This window comes from Callospermophilus lateralis, unplaced genomic scaffold (assembly GCF_048772815.1).
Source record: "Callospermophilus lateralis isolate mCalLat2 unplaced genomic scaffold, mCalLat2.hap1 Scaffold_44, whole genome shotgun sequence".
NCBI lineage: Eukaryota > Metazoa > Chordata > Mammalia > Rodentia > Sciuridae > Callospermophilus > Callospermophilus lateralis.
Window position 1 is genome coordinate 975738 of NW_027514389.1, and position 24514 is coordinate 1000251.

The 24514-nt window shown below is 37.9% G+C and overlaps 1 non-coding gene across 1 annotated transcript; it reads right to left on the reverse strand.

Moving 5' to 3' along the window:
* Window positions 1-23937: 23937 nt before the first annotated feature.
* LOC143389200 (U6 spliceosomal RNA) lies at window positions 23938-24044 on the reverse strand. The gene has a single exon (XR_013090114.1). It is a non-coding gene; the product is annotated as a U6 spliceosomal RNA (small nuclear RNA).
* Window positions 24045-24514: the final 470 nt, after the last annotated feature.

Sequence of the window (24514 nt, forward strand, 5' to 3'; positions counted from 1 at the left end):
TAATAATACAGAAGAGGCTTAGATGGTTTTGATGATGTCTTTTAAGGAAAGTGCAGTAGAACTGAATTTTGGTAAAAACTTCCTCCGAACATTCTTAGGCACTCTTGTCACAAAACATTTTGTTAAACTCCCTGCTGCTTAAGCAATAGTCAACTGCTAAGTAGAAAATTCTTCATGTATTAATATAATCCCCTCAACAATCCTCTGATTAATAGTTAAAATGCCCTGTGAGGTGGGTTATGGATATCACCAATTCCACATAAAGACAGAAGGAGATGATGAGCCTGACAGAAAAATACTCAGAATCCAAAGTCCCCAGCTTCTGAGCTAAAGGTGTGATTCTTTCAGCAACCCCTGAAAAAGAATCCAAATTGAACTGACACAATTGACAATGTAGTCAGAGCCTGTATATTTAAATATGTAATTTTCCTATAGCATTAGTATATGTGTCCATCATTCATAAAAATGAAAGGGTGAAATATTCATAGAATAAACTTCAGCTATAGTCTACACTAAATCCATTTGTATTCATTTTGGTAATCATGTAAAAATCAACTCACAACCTTCATAAGTTCAGGTATTTGTATTCAAGTACAAAACTTTAATTGAGGTTTCAAATTATTATACAGTATTTGATATGGTAGCTTTCTGAAGTTTCTGTGATATATATTAATAGAAGCCTTAATTTTTGAAGTTTAAAATACTAAAGTCCTTACAACATGACCTGAAAACTCTTACAACACATCTCCACAATGGCAAGGGTAAAAGGAGTTTTTTTCAGAGAAAAAGGAAGGAAGGGAAGGGGGAAAAAAAAAGAGAAGGAAAACAGGGATGGAGGGAGGTAGAGAAAAGCAAAGAAAGAAGAAAATAAAGAAAGAAAAGACCTAATTTCTAATTGGTCAGATCTTTTTTATTGAAGATAGTGGTTAAGACCTTTCATTGACTTTAAAACAAAATGATTTGTGGGGAAGAGAGAGGGAGAACAGATAGACAGATGTTCTCATTTTAAGGGCACTGGTGTTATACCCCTAAACACATGCATAGTCTTTGGACTGGAATAAAGGGTGTGACATTACACTTAAATCCCTCATAAGATAGCAATTTACCAGAAATTAATTAAATTGCAAGAGAACTAAAACCCTTTTTATTTACAGAATAGGTCTAAGATCAGATTTTGGTTTTCTATGAATTTTTATTGAATAAAATTTTTTATTGAATAAAAACAAAGAAAAAAATCAGATTGAGCTCATCTAAATTTTTTAATAGAAAGCAATTAGTCCCCTTTTTTTTATACTTTATTTCCTCCCCTTGTGGTACTGGGGATGAAACCTAGGGAAACATTCTACCCTCAGTCTCCACAATTGATCCCTTTTAATAATGATAAAAAAAATATCAATGGTGTTTTTTCACTGACAAATTAAAACATTCAGAATTGTCTTAAGATGTCCATGAAATGCCATAAACATTTAGCAAATTTAACATTAGAAAATAATATTTCGCAAATGCCGTAAACATCTTAAGGAGGCATTGCCTGTCTGTCACACCTAAAGTTGTCACTGTACCACCACCCTCTCTCTCACTTGTTTGATTTATTTCATATTTCTTATCACTGTTTTAAATTTTCTTCTATTTCTTTTTTGTGTTTTTCCCCATCCCTCACCCCCCAAAAATGTATAGTATACCAATGTGGGGCCACGTCCTGCTTCTTAAATTCTGTTTCCCCAGGACCCTACCATGTACCTGGCACAGCTGTAACACAAGCAATGATTTAAATCTACTTTCACATATTCACTGGCTGACTTTAAATGCCTTGTTATAATATCATGATGGCTTTCTGTATAAAATCAACCTTTTTTTTCAGTGTCCTAACGTGCGTTCAGATATACAAGCCTAGGTCCTTGAGTTCTTTTCAACCTGGGCATGTTTCCCTTATGAATTTTCCTCTGGGGGTCCTGGAATGAAATGCACTGACTGCTACAGATCCCAATAACAGCACCAGCTCTCTAGCAGCAGCTCCTCCAGGCTGACCACTGTTGGAGGAAAGAAGGCACCATCATGCCCTCCTGCCGGGAAGGCTGTTTCCTGAACCTCCCTTGCTATCAACACAGAGAAATGGGCAGGGCTGCTAACATCAGGCTCCACTAAAGTGACTCTTTCTATTCTCCTAGTCTTTAGAAAAAGAAAAAGAACACCACCACCACCAAAAGAAAGGAGGTAGAATGAGAGCAAACCCAGTTGAGGAAGACGGGCGTGGTAGCTCCCTAAGCCATCAACTGCCAAGGTTACTTTTGGCAGAGAGCAAAAGAAAAAGGGCCAGACTGTAGCTGCCTGAAGCTTTTGTACTTCTGCCCAGACTGTGGGGAAAATGATGGGATTAAATAAAAATGCCAGTGATAACAAAAAGGAAATCTTCCCAATAGTTTTCCTTGCCTGAAGGATGAACTGCTTGAAGCAATGACCTCCCTGCCTGTCTCAATGAGGTCAAGAAACTGACTGTCACTCCTACAATTATGATTAATGTAGCTCCCACTGGTGACATATTTCTAACCACAGTCTCTGGAGTGCAGCAAGACTCAGTTGCCTCGTGGTGTGTTGAGTCATTGCTCTGGCAAAAGATCTATTTGCTAGAGCTACAGGCTTAGCTTTCAATAAGGCATCCTCTTGATTCTTTGCTGCGACGTCCTATCCTGAAAGAACAGAGAGCCCAGTACAAAGAATGACTGCTAAGAAGGATAAAACATTAAATTAATTTTAAAAAAGCTTTTGTACTGAGCAGCAAAATGCAGCATAATGAATAATTAAACAATTAATAATGTAATCCTCTTAAAAGCACAGAACCACTATGCGAGAAGATTAAGTGTTTAACAGTTTCCAGTATAATGCAAATGGTAAGGATGAGCCTTTCTTTCCCCCACTTTTTAGGGTAATAGAATTGAAAGCACATTTCCTGATTTTAATTAAATACTATTAAATTTTCAGTAATAAGCCAAGAACAACAGTGCTACAATATGGAAGGATTATTAAATACAAAGGTAAGTACACAATAGCAATACACTAACATTCTTAGTTCCCTTTTTATAAAAAGAGGTTACTTTGAAAGGGTGTGTTCTATTTCTAAGCCACTATAGTGTGTGTCACCAAACATCAAATTAAGTGTTAATCTTTGTTAATGATTATAAGATTGGGATTTAGATTGATTTATTTCAGTAACAGTCCAATCATGGAAAAAGAACTTGGAAAACAATGAAGAAACGTTGTAGAATTATAAAACAAAGTGATGCACCCAGATGCTATCACATTCACAAACCTACAATGAATAGTCCCCATGACATAGAATCTGTGTTCCTATGATTTTATTTTCACTGTTTCCTAAGCATCTTTGGTAAGGGTGAGTTTGCTCAATTTCTCTAGAAGCAAAACGTAAGAGGATTCAGGTGAACTTCAGGAGCAGAGCAAGGGAGAAGGATTAAGGAGGTTATTCCAGGAACATGGCGATGGGCGCGGAGAGTTCAAGTCTCTGACCTCTTCAGCTGCACAGGCATAGGAAGTTGTAAACTGTCTAAAGGCTGTTTGCTCAGGATCACTAGGCAACACTTAGCTGACGTGGATCTGGGGCGAACAGTCTGGGCCTCTCAGAACACACACCGAGCCCGATCGACTGCATTCAAGCTCCTGTTCGCCTGCTTCTTGCAGCCATACTGCTGTGACTCAGCACTAAATGACCCCGGAGGTCAAAGCCAACGGAGCCTTCATAGGCAGTGGCCACAGGATTGAAACGGGGCGTGGGAGAGACAGTCAGGACCCACCCGTTGCATATTAAATGCTTTTTTATATAGAAAATATATATTTCTTCCAGGCATATCACAACAAAAAGTTTCCAATAAAAATATACTGAGAAACAACAAATAAAAATATTTATACCAAAATACCATATTTTGGTATTTGCTACTTTAGCAAAATATTGTGAAAAAGCTAAATGCCCAGCCATACGCTGCTGGTTGTCACAAAAGAGTATTATCAGTTGTGAAAAGAAATGAGAAGTACTTCTATGAATTAGTGTGAAGAGATTTCCAGGATACATTAAATTTAAAAGTAAATGCAAGAGAATACAGTATATATAGAGATATATAGATCTACACACACTTATGTATTTATTTATAGATATATGTTAGAGAATATATAAGACAAAATAAATGTTTCTTTATACACATATAAAGACTTATATGCATATATTCATATGTAATATAAATTTGTATAAAATAATTATATATTTTATTTGCTTATTTTTGAAAAATGAAATATAGGAACAATAAACCAGAAATTAATGAAAATGTTACCTATAATAAGTGAATGGAAATTGAGAGAAAGATAGAATTAAGAGCATAATTTCTGAATTTTTAAATGTAATTCCACATTTCCAACCATGTAAGTGTTTTACAAATTCAAATTTTAAATGTGTATTAAAAAGGATATTCCAAAATCATACTCTCAAAATTGTAATTAAACAAACTCACTACGTAGCAACTTGAATACATGAACCCACACACACACACACACACACACACACACACAAAGAAATGATTATGCAGGTTTTGAATGGTTTCTGACTGAGCATTCTTGGTGACATAACATCAGGCAAATTCAAACTGTGGAAATTTCTACAGGATATCTGTCCTGGAATATTGATTTATGAATGTTGCAAAGAGCAAAATAGGCAATAGGGACTGTTCTAGATGAATAGAGATCACAGCACCAAGACAACTAAATGCAAGGTGCCATCCTCCCTGGTTCTTGAATTTAGCAAAGAAATGACTGTGGAGGACCTTACTGGGACAGTAGGAGGAAATCTGGAAATGGACTCTGTTAATATATATATTGTATTAACTTGAAAATCCCTCACTGTGACATTGATAGGATAGTGTCTTTGCTTGTAGGAGACCGTGCTAAAGTCTTCTGGTGAGAAAGTATCTGGATTGTGCACAAACTTAATTTCAAACTTAAAAGAGAGAGAGAGAGAGAGAGAGAGAGAGAGAGAGAGAGAGAGAGAGAGAGAGAATGAATAAGCAAATGGGCAAATGGTTTACCAGAGTACTCTCTGAACTATTCTGTGGGTTTGAAATGTTTTGAAATAAAAAGTTGAGGAGGTAATTCCTAGAAACAAACAAACCAAAAAAAGATCAGTACCAGTTAGCTATTACTCTCTGTGATTCCTCCAGGCTGGGAGCCTATGAGAAGGAAACCTGGGGATAAATACATATGGTTGATAAATAAAAAAGAAATCATGTACTAGGATCAATTTTCAGCCTACTGAAGCATGTCAGTGGATTCTTTACTTATTCATTTCCCACAGGATTTGCCCAAACAAATAAAACTGCCTCCAACTTAAAAAAAAAAAAAAAAGAAGTGATACTGCCTCTAAGCTTCCCTGGGGAAAAAAAAGAAGTTAAATTGTATCCTTACATTACCTCCTTCTTATTTAGTGAGGTGCCTTGGCAGAAACTCAAGGGAAGTGCCTTTCCAGCCAGCCACTGGAAAAAAAAAAAAAGGCAGACCACACCGCCCCGCCCCCCTCCCGCCTTGTGAATTATGCTGGGGGACCAGAGGCTGCTTCCTGCCAGACTCAATTGTGGTAAGGAAGCTGGGCCAAGAGGCAGATCCCCGGGTGGTCGGGTCTATGTTATTTCAGATTTTAAATACTGAAAGCAAGACAGAAAGCCCTTCTTCCCAGATCAGGGAGTGGAAAGTGTAAATGACAATAGATTAAGCTCACCTTCCTGGGGACCTTTAAAAATCTACAGGCCCTTCTTTTTAAGTTCCTGCTACACAATCCTCTAACAAACACCTTTAGACACTCTTAAATTACATACTTTAAAAAAAAAAATCTTTTTCCCAGATATATAATGTTTGCCTTACAAAGTGATGAAATGGCAATCTGCCCCTGGTCTTCTATTTTTCTTTCTTTCAAGTCTTAAAAGCTTGTTTCATTTCTATTTCAAGATTGTGTCCAGGTATAGACAGACACCCTTTGTAACTGGTTAAAAGCTACAGAAAGGCTCTATTGAAACATAATGCTGCTCATATCTCGATACATGCCAGGAGGAATAAATCGGACAAAAGCAACTAAAGAAAACTGTTTTATAGATACCACTATGTTACATTAGCTGACAAGGGAGAGAGGATTACATTTATAGATTTTTTTTTCCTTTTATAAAGGTGCAATCTATATGCAGTTGAAAAATTGTGTATTATCACCCCTGGAATTTGAATTCAGCTAATGAGAACTAACAACAAAAGGAAAACTTCTCGCAAGGCTGCTTGTCTTGGCCCTTACACAGGCCACAGAGCTAGATTATCCTGTTTTTCTTTTGGGTCACAGTATTGATTTTCAAACATATTTCACAATTCTGATTTTTTTCATCAATAAAAATATTAAAATATTCCCCTCTTTAAGACACATATCCTAGGCTAATTATGAAATAGGAAGCTATTAATACCAAGCTATAGTTATAAAATAGTGCCTTATATTTACATAGTATCTGAGCCTCTGTGCTTCAGAGCACTTTCACATTTATAGTCACACTTAATCCTGGGAATTCTGGTGGGTAGACTGGGCAGGTAAAGCAACTGATCAAGACATAACCATTCTCAATGCTGAAGCTTTATATCTATCATTTGTCAGAACTAAAAAAAATCCTGGAGAGAGGAATAGGGAGGGAAGAGGAAGCACTATTCAATTCTCTTGGTAGCTGTGTGACCCTGGACTAATGATCAAATTTCTCTGATCCCCATTTTCCTTAGCTGCAAAATAATAATAATAATAATAATAATAATAATAATAATAATAATATCTACCTAAAAAATTAAGAGTGGTTAAATGAATTTAAAAGAAATAATTCGGCACTCAAAGATGATCGCTCTGTTGATTCACTCACTTAACAAATATAATGACATTTTTTAGGAGTTGATAGATAAGGAAGATACAACTATAGAGGCAGAAGTAACACACAGTGCTGGCTTTCATGAACCTCAACACTAACCACCGTAAACCTTTACAATGTAGTGTGTTACTAAGGAAAGCAGGCCAGTGCTCCATACAGTTATGAAGGTTTTACACAACACAATACAGGAACAACATGCACATACATCACAGTGTGTATGAGTGGTGACATCTCTGTAGCTGTTTTATGCACAAACTAAGAAGCCACACACAGCAGCCCTCTTGGTAACAGAGAAAGGTTAGTAGGTGATATCTAATTCAGGTCAACTCCACAAAAGGGAAAAGGAACATGATAATATATAAAATGAATATGGAATTACAAGGCTACCTTTGCCCTGGGCGATGGAATATGTATATGTCAGAACAATGAAACTGAAAAATAAAAAGAAACCATGTGGGAAAAGGGCTTATAAGTCATGCCAAATAATGTTCACTATATTGTCAAAACAATGAAGTTCTTGAGTATAAAAATGGTTCTGCCTCACCCTAACTTCCTTCCTCCTGTCAGCTTCCGGCTCCCACATGGAGATGGAGATGCTTCTAGGGATTGTTCAAACTGAACGAAACCCAAAAATGTTACTGGGAATAATGGGACAACCACAAAGGAAGCATTGCAACTGCAAAGAAACACAGCCTTAAAATAAAGGTAATGCCTTGGTAGCTAGGGAGACAGAAACAAGCAAGGGCCTGATGACAATATTGGAGACCTTGATCGAGTCTTACCTAAAGTCCACCTACACTGGAATCATAATTAATTGAGGACTATGAGCTGATATGTTTTCCTTCCAGAAGCATATGTTGAAGTCTTAAACCTCAGATCTTCAGAATGTGACTCCATTTGGAGATACACAAGCTTTAAAGACTTGATTAAGTTAAAATTTGGCCCTGAGGCTGGGTCCTAGCGCAATTTGACTGATGATCTTGTGAGGAGATGGCGAGAAGGCACCATCTGCAAGCCTAAAGGAGAGGCCACAGAAGAAGCCTACCTTGATTATGGACTTCCAGCTTTCCAGGAGAGAGAAGTTTCTGCTATTTAAGCCAGCTGGTCTGTGATATTATGTTATGGAAGCCCAGGCAAACTAATGAGAGCCAGTAAAATTGCATTTGTTATTTAAGCCAGTTTGGGTTTTATTTCCTGTTAACTTTCAACTAAAATATTTTTAACTGGTATAGGTGCCAATGAAAGACTCTAAGCAAAGAAGTGGCATATGTGTGTGCACATTTTAGAAAAATATTACTGGCAGCAATTGAGAAAAAAGACTTGCTGGAAGAGACCAGAAGTCAGTAAAATAGTGTATCCCCAAAGTCCAAGCAAGAAGAGAGGGCAAAAGAATGGATGAATATCCTGGCTCTAAAAAGATCTTGAGACATATTTTTAACTAGTAAAACCAAGTCACAAAATGATTTGCATGATGTAATCCCATTTTTATTTTTTTTCAAATCTTTATCATTTGTGTGCCTAATGCCATTTCACTTTTTTGCTATATACATTTTGTCTGAAATTTTTAAAAATGAGAATTATATTTGTTGTATAATTTTTAAAAGAAAATTTAACTAAAACAGACCTAACTCTGTGACCTTGGATGGAAAGAATAAATTTAAAAGACATTTAGAAGTTAACCTACCAAAGCCATCTTTTTAGGTCAAGTTCTAACCCACCTCCTCATGAATTTTCTGCACTACCCTTGACCAGAGGCAATTTTCCTCCTCTGAACTCCCAATTCCTTTACTCTCTGTAAAAAAAAAACCCAAGCTTCCAACATTGTGTTTATATTGAAAGCTCTATCTTCCAAATGGTTGTAGTCTGCAAGAGTTATGGCTTCTTCTTTTCTGTAGTCCACTACACATAGTTGGGTACCTTGTGCATAGTAATCATCCCTTGGTTAACTGACTATTCTCTCCAGTTAATAATACTGCGCCCCCCACCATCCTCTGCTTCCCCTCACTTGACATGGGGAAATGAGCCTGGAAATCTCCAAAAGGCCCAGAGCACTGTGTCATACAATGCTCAGTTCCCAGGCTCTCTGTATTATCAAATACCCTTGGAAAACTCAACTGAAATCTTTAAGCCTATTTCTAGCTATAAAAACTTGCACAGAAATATTTGGAGGGGTAAAGATGAGAAGTCAATATAGTCTGAACCTGTGAGGTATTTAAGGAAAAGGCAGGCTGGTACAGGAAGATAGCATCAGGGAGGAAACAGAGTGTCAGAGGAAGAGAGTTAAAGTAATGTCCTAGAGGAATACAATTGACAAAGACATCCATTTGAGAAAAGCCATGGGACAGGAAGGGACAGTTAATGTAGTTTCACCACCAGAAACCCATAGTTCAACCCAATGAACTGCCCTCAGAGGAGCAAAACAAATATCACAAGCTGGTTTGATCATGCTGGATTCTGATTGTCAGGGTTAAAATTTAGTGTCCATATTTTCAAAGCACTGCGGTCTGTATGAAGAAGACAGTAATATACAAGATGGGCATGTGTTCTGCCCTCATGAAGCTGAAGTTCTAGTGAGGGCTGAAGACAAGCAAGTGATCAATTATGATACAATATGACAAGTGTATTATTTTAGAGGGTACCACACACATTCTAGTCTATGTCACGGGCATCCCCTGAAGAACATTCACAAAAGCTACAATGTGATTGGTGCACTACCTTCTTCCAAAATGCATTTGTTGAGACCCCAATGGCTAATGTGATTATATTTAAAGATATGGCCTTTATGGGGGAATTAAGATCAGACAGGATCATAAGGTAGGGTACTGTCCTGATCCAATAGTACTAGTGTTCTTACAAGAAGAGACATCAGTCAATTAATTATCTCTCCCTCATGCAAAGACACAGAGAGAAGGTTGCCAACTACCAGCCAGGAAAGGAAACCTCATCAAAAGGCATAAACCACCTGGCATATCCATCCCCTGGTATCTGTGGGGGATGATCTCAGGACCTCCACCTATACCCAAATCCACAGATGCTCAAGTTCCTTATATAAAATTGGTAGTGCTTGCCTTATAACATGAGGACATGTCTTTTCCTATGTTTGAAATCATCTTAGGTTACTTATAATACCTAAAACCATGTAAGTGCTTTGTAAATAGTTGTTATACTGTATTGTCATCATCTGGTCGAATTCACATATACAAAGCCCATAGATATGGGGGTCCACTGTATTTACAGCCTCCAGAATTGTGAGAAAATAAATCACTGTTCTTTACATCATTCTCTTTATGACATTTTGTTAGGGCAGTCCAACCAGACCTATACAACGAGAAAATGGCAGAATGTGGTTCATACATCCAACCATACCTTAGAGGTCTGTGGAAGGCATACCAGGAGAAAATGGAATTTAAAGTTAGATCCAAAGGATGGGTAGGAGTTAGTAAGTCAAAGGCAAAGTTGAGAGGGGCACAGGAAGATGTGAAGTGACGATGGTATACTGAACAAAAACAAGACAAGATGTGAAACAGCAAGATACAGAAGAGGGGGACAGAGTCTATGAAGAGTTTAGCAGAGTTCATAAGAAGTTTGAATTTTCCTCTGAGATCAATAAAAATGCTATGGTATTCCTAAGTTATTAAAATTAGTAAATGGAATTATTTGTTCTCTGTAAAATATTTTGCAAACAATCTGGAAGGAAATTTCCACTTTTACAGCTTTTCAAACATTTGTTCAGCACCACATGGTTCACACTCAGTGACATTTGTTTAATAAATGATTGGTTAAGAACTTTTCTGAAGATGTTGTGATTCTTATTTTACCATTGCATGTATCCACAGTTCCAAATTAGAGGTATTTTCAGTGATCTCTTATTAACACAAAAAGGAAGTCTTTCTCTGCAGCAATCGCCATCACAGTAACAGCCCTCAACTAGAACCCAGGTTTCCATCTGAGTTGCATCCTAAGTCTCAGCCCTTGCATTTGTTATCCCCAGGCACATCAAGACAGAGCTGGACTCTGACGATTGAGTTAGAACCATCCACTCTGTCCTCCAGAACAATTCTATGTACTCTGGCACCACCTATAAGCTACTGATCCTTGGATGGATATCACCACTGCAATTTTACATTTTTCATCCTTTCAGAAAACAATAGCTAAACATCAGAGCATGAAAAAATGTTTTGTTCAGGGGTCTGCTGAATACGACAGGTCAAATTCTCTCTCTTCTTTTTTTTTTTTTTTCTTTTGGCCTTCAAATTGTTTTGTGAGATCTGTAATAGCATTGCACCACATTTGGTCTTCAGGAAGACAGACTTGGAAGACCAGAGTTGATGGACCCTGACAGCCATTTTCTTGGGTGGATCCCTCCAGCCAGCCAAGCATGGGAGGCAGTTACACTTTGGCCTCAGGAAGCTCATGCTACTTTTCATGTCATCCCAAAACACTACAAACTCAAGCTTTTTCAAGCCCACTGATTGCTTTTGGGGCATACATTAATCTCAGCACCGGAGGAAGTTGAATAAGTCTTAGAGATTTTGAAAACAATTTCCCATTCTATACATTTCTTAGGAACTTTTCTGAAGATGTTGTGATTCTTATTTTATCATTGTAGTTGGTGCATAGGCAAGAGCTAAAGTGATAAAAGAAGTGCAGCGGTGGAATGCGTCAATAGCATAACCCAGCCCTGAGACTGATGAGGGAAGCAAACCCCAACCCAGGTTCGTTGCAGACTGTAGCCAGTAGCAAGAAGCTATTTGGAGGAGAGACCTTTTCTTCTGATCAATAACCTTTGAACATCCTATTCAGATATACCAACCTTGGAACTCAACAAGAGGGTCTTCCTAAAAAAACCAAGGCTTCTAAATTGTTCCCACAATTTAGAACTGATCAACTCACTTGATTTCTTTCTACTCTTTGCATAAGGATTGGACTTCTTCAGTAGCTTTTGTCAAGTCATCATGTATATTTCATATAAAAATAATATTTAACAATTACCCTGCCAGAATAGTTGTTATTATCTCCAGCGCAATGTTCTCTCTGCTAGTATCTATATTGGCACAGGACTCCACTCTTCCTCAAGATCAGTTTTTAGTTCCTCCACCATCAGTAATAGAGTCTCAACCAAGCACCTCTTCATTCCTACTTTTACTTATCTGCTTGTCCATCAGGTCAAGTTCACTGGACTCTGGATGGACAGGTTTGCATGCAGATTTATTGGGCAATGCATTTAGGACCAACACGTGCAAGTCAGTCAGAGGACAGTTCCTGGGGCTGGCTCAGCTGTGTCACCTCAGCAGCAACACTAACAGCATGGGAGGAATAAATGTCTTGGACCGGGCAGAGGATGTGGATGGAGCTCCAGAGCACTCACCACACCTTAACCCAGTATCATAATGAACAGACTAAGAGGTGTAGCTGGCTCAGTTTAGAATTATTTATCTGCCTTTTTTTCTCCCTTTATATTTAGGCCAGCATCCCTCTGTTATTCCCCCTTCCTCCAAAACTCTGGTGGTGTATTAGGGGCATGACCCAAAGCAACTCCTGCCTCATTCTTCCAAAAGTGCCAGACTAAAGCAGGTGGCTTAAGCTTAGGGCCAGGTGATTTTAAGTGTTGCAGGGTTTTGATACATTTAAATGAATTATGTGATTTTTTAAAAAAAGATTTCTAATACTTGCTTCCAATTTCTCTTAGTAGCTTTAATTGCAAATGCACAGTATTTCAACCATATTTCGGTTCAATCGATTTTTGTCCACCATCCAAGAAGCCCTATGGCCATTGTGTCTATGGGAAAAGGTATGCTTCAAACAGCTCAAAAGAAGTTTTGGAACGCTGCCCAGGTGGGACTGCGTTGCACAGGTAATGGTTGAAATGAGCACATTACAATTGTCAAACCCTTTAAACACATGGAAGGAGAGCAAAAGCCCATTACGAGCTGAAGTTACCTTTTAGCTGTGCCTTGCTTAAACTGACGCTGTAAGGCTAAAATATTGGTTCTCATCAATTTTGTTCCTAACAAATAAATCCAGTACCACATACTCCAAAACAAGGTAGGCTGTTTCAAGAGATCACACATTTTAATGGAATCACACTTCATTTCTGGAACAAGCACATCTTGCCTAGGCAGCTCAGCTGTCATTACAAACAGGATCCAGTCACTGCTCCCTCTATCCCTTGCATTATCCCTGTCTTACTGAAAAAGGAGCTGGCATGGGGTGCTTACATGATTTTTGCCCACAGTGGGGATCAGGCTATACCAACAGACAGCTGGTGAAAGCTCAGGCTTCCCCGGCCAGGGCCAGGGTCTGCCCTGGCTCCTCAACCCAGCCTGGATTCCCTCCCAGCTTCAGGGCCTGAAATGTCTCTGTGACTCTCTTTGGCTCTTTTCACCTGTAAAACAGGCTAAAAACAGCCTTTCCCGAGAAGATAAGGTGTTCATTTACTAATTGAAGAAGACCCAGAACTTAGCACAGTTTCCAAAGTGGGTCTTTGTTTCCTCCCAAAAGGGGGTCCCAATTTTCCAGGTTCCAGCCCCTCTTCTTCTTTTGACAGCAACATTAATAACAGCACCACCTCTCCCCTGGTGCAGCTACACTACTGAGCAAAGCCCAGAGTAGGAGATGTGCCCAGCGCAATAATGCTGGTTAAATAAGTACGTTCATTACCTCTCAACAGTCTAGGAGTTTAAAATCCGTCAATTCATCCCACGTGAGGGAGATTATGTGATTTACATGCTAAAGTGCCCCTGTGGTTTGATTTGCATAGCAAAGACTTTGGGGGCACAGAAACAAAGCATCAGTGTGCATGACAAGAGTACTATTAGCATAGAGCATTCAGATTTTCAGACAGTCTGGCCTGGCAAACAATCCAGCACCTTCTCTGCAAGCTTGGAGTTTAGAGGATTTGATGGTTTCTCTTCTACAATAAGGAAAGATTTAGGGAGTTGGGTAGAATGAGGGGTGCTAGAAAGGAAAATAATCAGTATTTCCTTAAAGGGCTCCTCCTCTCATCACCTCTCCTCCCCCTCTTCTTCTTCTGAAATTCATTTCAATGCTGAAATATTTATTCTGCCTGATGATGCTGGAAGAACCCAGCCAGGATCACTTCTGAATGCTGTAGAACTCAGGTAGAAGCTCTACCCTTGTCAGTACACACACACACACACACACACACACACACACACACACTCACACACACACACACACACACACACACACACACACACACACCAGTGTAACCTTTTTACTGAAGCCTCCCGGAGCCCTTGGGAGACCTCCCAACCTTCTCCCACAAAAGCACTCTGGGCTCCAGCCGCAGGGCTGGCCTTCGGCAAATTTATGAAACTAACCCAGCTTTGGTTTTTCTTCTTCTTCCAGTCTCCTGAATGATCTCTTTGGATAGCCATGTATCTGATCCCTCTTGAGTAATGGCCCTGCAGGATGACCCTCACAATGGGCCGCACAGAGCTGGTGATTTTGAAGGCTGTGCTTCCTACTGCAGAAGGCCATCTGGGGAGTCCAAACTGAAGAGAGCAAATTGCTCAGTGAGCACAGAATCAGAACAAATGGGGGGACCCTGATGTCCCTGCAGGGCCTTTCCATCAGTTGAGGACACCAGAATAAGTTGCACTTCTAAACTTATTCACTTTCTCCACTTTTTGAAGGTCCATGAAAATCAATTAAAAAAAGGTCCCTACCATCAAGTAGCTGTCAGTCCCTGGGGGAAAGAAAACTATAATGCAGTGTTTGTACCACCAGGGCACCTTCCTTGGGAGAATACAGACGGAGCACTGAGCCAGCAGCCCGCAGGTAGTGATGAACAGCTTCTCAGGGGATGAGATGCCTAAGCTTAGAACCAAAGGATCTGTAGGAGAAAAGCTAAGCAGGACTGGGTAGGGCCATATTAAGTTGGCCAAGGTTGTGACTCTTTGCAGACTTGTCAAACATCTTTCATTCCAAGCCTTCCCCACAACACTTACTTCAGCTAAGTTGCTGTTTAGCAGGTAAAACATTTTGAGGAACACATTGGCCCTCAAATTTAATCTGATTTTTATTTCTTTTCTTTTTTATTGTTGTTTTTTTTCTGGTTATCTGACTGAGGGATATTAATCATTAATTCTTCTGAAGGCAGCTTTTGCTCTCAATCCAGATTTCCTAAATTCACTCACTGCAAAACACACACACACACACACACACACACACACACACACACTTATGTGCACACACACAGAAACATGTTTATTTGTACCCATTTCGTCATTCATTCTTGTCATATTGGCTGAGTAGAGCCCAGTGAGGAAGTTTAAAGACTTGGATCTGACCAGACCAAGATTCTCTCCTTAAATAAACTTAAACAGGGCTCCTTTGAACTTTCTGCTCAACTAAGCCCTGACTTTGGAGCTTCAGAGTTCATCTCTACATTGTTCACTTTTAGCAAGAACCCTGCTTAGTCAGTTTATCCAGAATCCTCCATTTTTGATATCTGATCTCCTTCAATTTCTGACCAGGTTCCTCATCCTCTGCTATCCCCCAGATGATGTCTGGCCATCCTGGCCTGCCTTCAGCAAAAATTCAGTTAGGTCAGCTTCCTCAGAATCCCCCCTTACCCCTGAGGTTTTCTCTTAGCAATTTTCAACCCCTGGGCCCCTCCACCCTACTCCTGGGCAGCAAATTTATTCTCTTCTTTATGGTGTTCAGAGTTGAGCCCAATCTCTCTTCCTTGCTGTAAAACTCATTTGCAGAGGTCCAGTCCTGAATAACGTCTGCCTTCCTGTTCTTTAACAAGTATCATGAATAATTTTTCTTTACCAAGTCCTGCCTTTGCCACATTTGTTATCTGGACAAGTCACTTAATTCCTCTGCAATCCAGCACCCAGTTTTCTCCTCTCTAAGATGGATGAGAAAACCTCTAAGATCACTCCCAGCGCTAACATAAGAGGAATTAATAAGACAGTCTAATGCACAGTAATATCAATGAAACTGAACTACAGGAATGTGGGGGCTGAACGCCAAGGTGAATATACCAGAAATCCCACATTAAGAGTTTCATCATCTGTCACTTTAAGAGCGTGTCACTAGCTCTGAGCCAGTCTCTAGATCTTTAAAAGAAGAATATCAACAAATGTATCTTAGGGCTGTTGTGAGAGTTAAATATAGTGCTCTATGTGAAAAGCACTTTGCAAATTATAAATGCAACACACTGTTACTAATGTGTTAACTCAGATGAGATTGAAATTCCAAGAATTAACAGCATGATGCTGTAGAACATTCCCTTAATCCATTGATTTTCATTGTGGGGGTGGGAGAGATTTTGTCCCCAAGGGGATATCTGGCAATGGCTGGGAACATGTTGATTGCCACAGTGTGGGGCAGGGGAGAGGTACCACTGCATCTACTAAATGGTGGTGGCCGGGGATGCTGCCAAATGTTCTACATGATGCAGAGCAGCACACAGCAAAGAATTATCCTGCTCAATAACAAAACCAATACACCCCAAATCATCCTAAATTATGAATTTCCCCAGGGAGGAAGACAGCTCCAGTCCACATGGACTACCAACATTTAGATCCATGAATACTTAGACTCCTAAAAGGAGTTCTATGGCCCCAGAGACAGAGCTCCAGCCCAGAACAATTTCATCATCAAGCTCTTGGATGTAGGAATTTGGATGGAGGTAATCCTGTGAACAAAATTCCCATAAATGGCCAGATAAGGTGGCACACTCCTGTAATCCCAGCTGCTCAGGAGGTTGAGGTAGGAGGGTTAAAATTTCAAAGTCAGCCTCAACAAGATAGCAAGGCTCTAAGCAACTCAGAGAAACCCGGTCTCTAAGTAAGATATAAAACAAGAGCTGGGGATTGTAGCTCAGTGGTTAAGCAATCCTGGGTTCAGTCCCCAGTACCAAAAAGGAAAAAAAATCTCATAAATGCATGTGCAGTAAGATCATGGAGTATTCTAGTAACTTTTGAAATCTTACACTATCTTTTTCAATTGGGGACAGGAGAGGAAAGCCAAATCACTAAAATATTTATTTTGTATAGTTAGTCAATGGGAGCTGGGGATGTAGTATATGAAGAATAACATGAAGCTTTATTTATAATGTGGTGCAGAACTCATGGAATCTGTGTGTATGCCATCGCCACACACAGAGAAAGGATATAGCTCTAAAGATTATTCTTTCTGGAAATCTACTAATCTGAAGGTCTGCTGGGAACATCCAATGTAAATGAATAAAATATCTGCTATAATCAATATCCCTTTTAGTTACTGCTTTTAAAAATCCCTAGCTGGGTGTAACACTCTGAAGCATAAACATTTCTGCTAGGTATCCATTTAAGCATGAGTACTGGGCACATTTCTTGCAGGCCACACTAAATAATGAAAGCAATTCATTAAGCCCTTGAAGGGGTTGATGGCTTCAGTCTCCGACTTGTTCCACTCTTTAGATGGCAACAAATAAATTCCGATGTACACACACAAAAAATCTTATTTTCCACATAATAATAACAAAGTTATTGTTCAATAAATAACAAAGTTTTTGTTCAAAGGGGAAAAATCCTTTAAACTCATTTATATCATTTATTATTTCTCACCATAATCCCATAAGGAGGATGTTATAATAAATTGGGAAACAAAGTTATAAGAAATAATAAAGCTTTGAAGGTAGAATTAGAATCCACAATCTTTATTTAAACTCATGCCAAGAACTCTGAAAACACAATAGCTACCATCTGCATTCTTTCTTTCTCCTTAAAGAGAAAGATGATGTTTTCATATTCCGCCTTTTCTAAAGGCTTTTTGAGTAGCAGTGAGTGGTAAGTCACGGAATTGCAATGCTCAACCGTGTTGTCTTGATTTGTCCAGTTCATACCACATTTCCAGCCTTGAGCCTGGTGCTAAGGTCTCTGGATCCTGACATCTCTGACCTGAGCTGAGAGTTCCTTCCTTCGCCCTCTTGAAATGAGAGTGGGGGCACTGGCACGGACTCTCTCTGCTGAGATAAGAGCCTGGTAGTGAAATAGCACAGTGGAGGTGAAACCCTTCTAAAACACAGAGCTCAGGCATAATTGTTTCAAGGTGAGAGAGGTCACTGCTCCTGAGAGCTCGGTGAGGTAGCACTGACAACACCTACAGAAACTTGGTTTTGTAGCGTGCATTGGTAATTGTCGTTTCTTTGTGAAGAAAGAAGCTGATTAAAGTATATGCAGATAACATTCCAGATTTTTCCTGTCTCAGTACAAGCTTGGCTTTTTTGAAAGTGGTATGAAATCTATCAAGTCACCAGGGTGCCATTTCTGAAATTACTACTACAATGAACTAAGTGGCACCTCACAGGATTTACCCTGTGTTCAAAAATTGTTCTTATAATTAAAGGATAAAGTCATTTGACAAAACCTTAAGAATAATTTAAGTTCCAGAAGAATCTAACTATTTTGGGCCTCTTTTTTGTCCATGGACTTCCCTCTAAGACCTAAGTGAACTCTGAAATTTTCTAATTAACAGTTTATTGTAAGAAATTCTTAAAAGGTATTATTCTCCTTTCATCCTGAAAAGTGCACACACGTGAGCACACACACACACACACACACACACACACACACACACACACTTTCTTTGTAGAGTTCACTTTGGAGGTTTCTAGTGAAGGACAATCCCAGCTCCAAAACAGCTTCCTGGCTTGAGGCAGTGAGAGGAATAGAGAGGAACCCAGGTTCAGTGCCCTCTTAGACCTGTGGAATATTTTCATACAGAATGTGATCTACATGTTTAGATAAGAATGGCCACAGACAGAAGAAAGGAGAATTTATTTTCCCAAGACTGTATATCTTCGACATAGGAGAGAGATTTTCGGTAGTGCCAGGTTAGAGAGAGTTAAATACATGACCAAGGAACTCTCTCCAGACAGCTGTAGCTGTCCCTGGTAAGGTCACCTAAATTGGGTGGCATTGTGGGCACACCTGGAAGCCTTCTGGCATGTGATCCTCTAGAATTATAAAGAGCTACAGGGAGAAAAATCATCTGACTGAAAACAATGTTTATCCAAAAAATATTTCCAGAAGCTCTGCATGCTTCAAGAAGTATGGACTAAATGTTTTGTCTCCCACATAATGAGGAAATGGAACCCATCACTCTGTTGGAGCAGCTGGGGCACAGGAAGCTCACCAGGACCTGGGCAAACACTCACAAGACCCTGAGGCATAGATTGTGCTCTCTGCTAGAAAGGAGGGCTATGGGGAAAGAGATCAGCAAATGTCTCTGCGGTGTTTGTCCCAGGATGGGAAGAAAATAACATCTCTGAGACTACAGCATCCCGGAACACATTGCCTCACCCTCGTTCAGGTTTTACATTGAAAATCATTACCAATATGCCATTTGACACAAAAGTGCTTTAAAATTGAATTAGACAAGGCTAATAAACACGAAAAAGACAAGAAAGTATAATTACTTCCATACCCTTTGTTAATAACTTATCCTGTATGGGTTCCTTTGTTTGAAAAAACTAAAATGTTCATAGGGATCAAAACAAATTCACATATGTATATGAATTCATTTGAAGATAAATATGTTTGTTTTACTTCCCCAGTCTCCACCCTGACATGCAGTCTGTGTTACCTGTTTGGTCTCCTGGTAAAATGTTTAAGGTCAAACAATGTTTAATAAATTTTTCAAGCTTATCTGAGAAAAGCCATCCTTCTACTCCTGTCTTTTCATTTACTGATTTTTCCCCCTGTAAGGAATGCCATATCTGAACAATCAATTTTTAAAATAAACAAAGCTCGGTGTGTAGCTGCGTCTTAGATTGTGACTGAGATCCATCTCTCTATCAGTCCTAATCTGTATTGTTGTCCAGCCATGATGCTTCCCCAGTCCTGGAATGGAAGAATCACCAACAAAACAGAGAATTCATCTTTCAGTTTTCCCAGAAGATTCTTTCTCAGCATAAATGTTTCTATGATTTGTTTAAATCCTATGACTATAACTCTATTAGTATGATTGGGAACAGATGTCGGTATGTTGTGAAAAACTAATGCCTCAAAATTTTCATTTAGATCATTGTACGTGAGAACCTGAAGATAAATTCAAAGCTAAGGTAATAGAATATGAGAACACAGGATAATTCAAAACAGACTATTCATACTGTGTGCTTTATCTTTGGGAAATAGAGGCAACACATATTGCCCAAATCTGATCAGAAATTAATTTAAAAATTCTATGAATTAAGTCAAACAATAAATTATGAGAAAGATTTTTTTTTCATACATTGCAAGATTGAGCTTTTCTGATGACATCTGTTTTTTTGTATAGTGTTACATATATTCTTAGTAATGTTCTGCACTAATTAACATTATTATTTTAATATACATTTTTAGTGTAATAATTTATGAGGACACAAGGGATCCAAGCATACAATCTTTGTATACATTTGCCCAATAGCGAATGACAATACCGATTGTTCTGTGAAGTTAACCAAACAAAATTGCAGATTTTTTTTTTTCTAGAAAAGATCAAACTTAATGTTAATGCCTAATACGTATTTACCCACAAGGAAGATGGATGAACAGTTCCAGGACAAAGCTTTGTACTGTTAGACTGTGTTGTTAGTGTCTGCCAATAGCTATTTATTATTCAAGGCCAGGCAAGATTAATGAGGTCACACAGACAAGAGGGTGTGACTGTTATTCAAAAAAGATATTTGAATCTAGGTATCAAAAACTTGAAAGGTATTAGTTGTAGGACATCTTATAATTGGAATTTTAAAGCAAACTTCAGTATGAGAAGGGTCTTTAGGAGAGGCCAAAGATCAATACTGGCCATCCTGGCAGGGGCCATTTGTTCTCAGAGCCTCAGAGTTGTATCTCAACTCAACCACTGATGAAACTCCAGCTGGTTTACCCCAACTTTATTTTTGTGCTCTTAAAATTTGTATTTCAAACTTGGAATAAGTATAAAATCCATCAAAAAGAAACTCAGTATCTTGTAGGTTAGTTGCAGTTTAACTATGCTATAATCAGTAAGAGGTAGGGATAATTTAATTAAAGATGAAAGTATTTTTTCCTCCCCTGATCTTGGTAGAGATCTGTCCAGTAAAAAATATTTATGAAGAACATAAGTATCAGAGCCATACTTATTTGGCAGAGAATTATGTCACAGAAGTTAATTTTTTTTTAGAATTAAAAAGTATCTAAGATATCCCATACAACTCCCTTATTTACAGATAAATAAAAAATTTGAGGGAAGTTGAATGTTTTCTAAAACACACAGTAAGTTAGTGGAAGGCAATGATGATTAAGGGCAGAGGGATCTGAAATTGTATTGCTTGGATGTGTCCCATCCCCACCACTTGGTAGCTGTGGGGCCACAGTGTTTCTTACTCCTTCTCAGTTAAAAGAGATATAATAATAGTGGAGTGGAAGCTCCCTTGGCTAATGTAATAAAGGCAAGGGTATTGAAATGTAACTGTAAGCAGAGACCCATTAACACATACAAACACCAAATTATTTATTTTTAGCTCAAAACATATATATTCTATGTAAAGCTAAGGCCTTTTCTTTGGATATGGGCCTTCTGATTGGGTTTCTAGCCATATCTTCACATAAACCACACCAATACAGGTCTGTTTCTTTAAATTGATGAGAAAAAAATTGAAGACAATTATGAGTCTAAGTACAGAGTTCTTTTAGATTTTTATAATTTCCAAATTTGCATTGGTTTTCTCACATTGTCTAGTCTTTAAGGCACTTCTAACAACAAAATATCATCAACTGGGTGGCTTATAAACAACAGATAATTATTTCTCATAATTCTTGGGACTGAGAAGTCCAAGATCAAGGAGCCAACAGATTTTTTATTTAGTGAGAACCACCTTCTGGTTCACAGGTGGCATCTTCTAACTGTGTCTACACAGTTTTTCTGGGGCTTTTTAAATAAGGGCACTAATTCCACTCATGGTCACTTTTCCATGATGACCAAATCACACCCTTCTCTCAACCTCAACACCAGCACATTCATAATTAGGATTCAACACACGAATTTTAAGGGGCACACACCTTCTGACCATAGTATACTTGTACCTACTTCAACACTATTTTTTAAAAATATTGGTTAATCCTACTGTTCAACTTAGTTTTTATTTATTCTATGAAATTCTCATTTCCTCAGATTGTGTTATATTTAATAAAATTATGTAATTGTATGAACACATGCAACTGGTATAATCAGATTGGGTTCAAATACCTGACTCCTAATAGAATGTACCTCAGCTTCCAAAAGTGATCAACTTTCTAGAATGTGTCAGCTACTTCCTGAAGTTGTCAATGTGCCATAAGGATGTCAGAATGCTTTACAGATGGAATGGAAAAAGCCAGTAATTTTTTCAATTCAAGTGGTTAAAGAACTTTTTACTGAAAACTCACAGAACATTGTCAACACATTAAAAGCATCCCCCAAAAATGTAGCTGTTAATATACAAGTTTAAAACTCATTTCTCCTGATTTCATGAGGTAGAAAGATATCAGTCTTTCTTTTTGCACATGATTTTTCTTATATTGACATTTGATAATTAACTTTGACTCCTTATTAACATCATTGCTCAAAACTACCAGTGGAATAAATCATATACCCTGTGTTTGTTTCAACTGACAATCAATTACAGAATTATCTTAAATACAGTTTCCATGAATGAAGATAAATGTTTTTAGTAGTTTGTTTCTATTTTTCTGAAAACTAAGATGCATATAGTTTAAAAGTCAAATAGTAAGATGTACATTTTCCCACACTTTAATATCTGAAATCTGAATGTTTTCTTACTGTTCACGACATCTTAGAATTAAGGGGACCAGGCAGCAGTCGTAACACAGTGATACTGTCTGCACATTTGTACTCCTTGAAAGTGCCTACATCAAAATTCAGAAGTGACAGCAACCTGAAAGAGAATCACAGAATCAATAGCGTATCACTCTTTTGAGGAATGCTGTATCATCAACAACTGCAGTGGCACAGAGCACAGTATTACTTGGAAAAAATACAAGCACAGACAACTTCGAAGTAATTCAGGAGAAACTGAAGTTTTAGAAATGCCCTTTCCGATTCATTTCACTTATATTTTTGGTTTTCAGTTATACACATAAATGATGTATGATTTAAAAAGTACTGTGCCCACCTCCAAGATCTGGAACAAGACAAGGATACACACTTTTATTATTCTAATTTAATATAGTGTTGGATGTCTTAGCAAGAGCAATTAGGCAAGAGAAAGAAATAAAAAGCATCCAAATTGGAAAGGAAGAAGTCAAATTATCCATGTTTTCAGATGATGTGAATTTATACATAGAAAAGACTAAATACTCCATCAAAAAGCTGTTAGAACTAAAAAATGAATTCAGTCAAGTTGCAAGATACAAAATCAACATAAAAAGTAACATTTTTATATACCCATAGTGAACTTGCTGAATAAGAAATCAAGAAAGTAATCCCAAAAATTTACAATAGCTACAAAAGTAAAATAAAATACTTAAAAGTAAATTTAACCAACTAGATACAATTTCTACAATGAAAATTACAAAACATTTATGAAATTAAAGAAAAAAATAAAATATATCTTGAGATCATGGGTTAGAAGAATTAATTTTGTTAATATGACCCAATCCCCAAAGTGATCCATAGGTAGAATGTGATCCCCATCAAAATACCAATAACTTTCTTCAAAGAATTAGGAAGAAAAAAATCCTAAAGTGCATAGGGAGCCACAAAAGACTTAAAAAGAATAGCTAAACCAATACTGAGTGGAAAACAAAACAAATACAACAACAAAGCTTGAGGCATCACAATACTTGACTTCAAAATATACTATAAAGCTATACTAATCAAATAGCATGGTATTGGTATAAAAAAATCAACACATAAACCAATGAAACAGAATAGAAAACCTACAAATTAATCCACATACATATATCAAATTGATTTTTTAGATTTTTTTCCTTTTTCTTTAATCAGAATAAAAGTAAGTTTTAGTTTCTAAAACTTCATGAATATGCATGTCTTCCTTGCACAGGGACCATACTAATCTACAACGTGTCATTCCAACTTTAGCATAGGTGCTGATGAAGTGAGCACCAGTCAAATAATTTTTGACAAAGGCATAAAAAACATATATTGGAACAAAGACAGTCTCTTTAATAAATGGTGCTGTTAAAACTGACTAGACCTATACGGAAGAATGAAACTAGTTCCCTTTCTCTCATCATGCACAAAACTCAACTCAAAATGGATCAAAGACCTAAATGTGAAACCTGAACCTATGAAATGACTACAAGAAAACATAGGAGAAACATTGGAGACATCAGTGTAGGCAAAGATTTTGGGGATAGGACTCCAAAGGCATAGCAGCAACAAAAATAAACAAATGGTATTAAAGCAAACCAAGAAACTACTGCTAACTAAAGAAAACAGAGATAAAACACAGAGATAAACCTACAGAATGGAGTAAAATACTTGCAAGCTATTCATCTGACAAAAGATTAATATCAAGACTATATATGGAAGTAAAAGAACTGAACACCAAAAATAAAATAATACAATTTAAT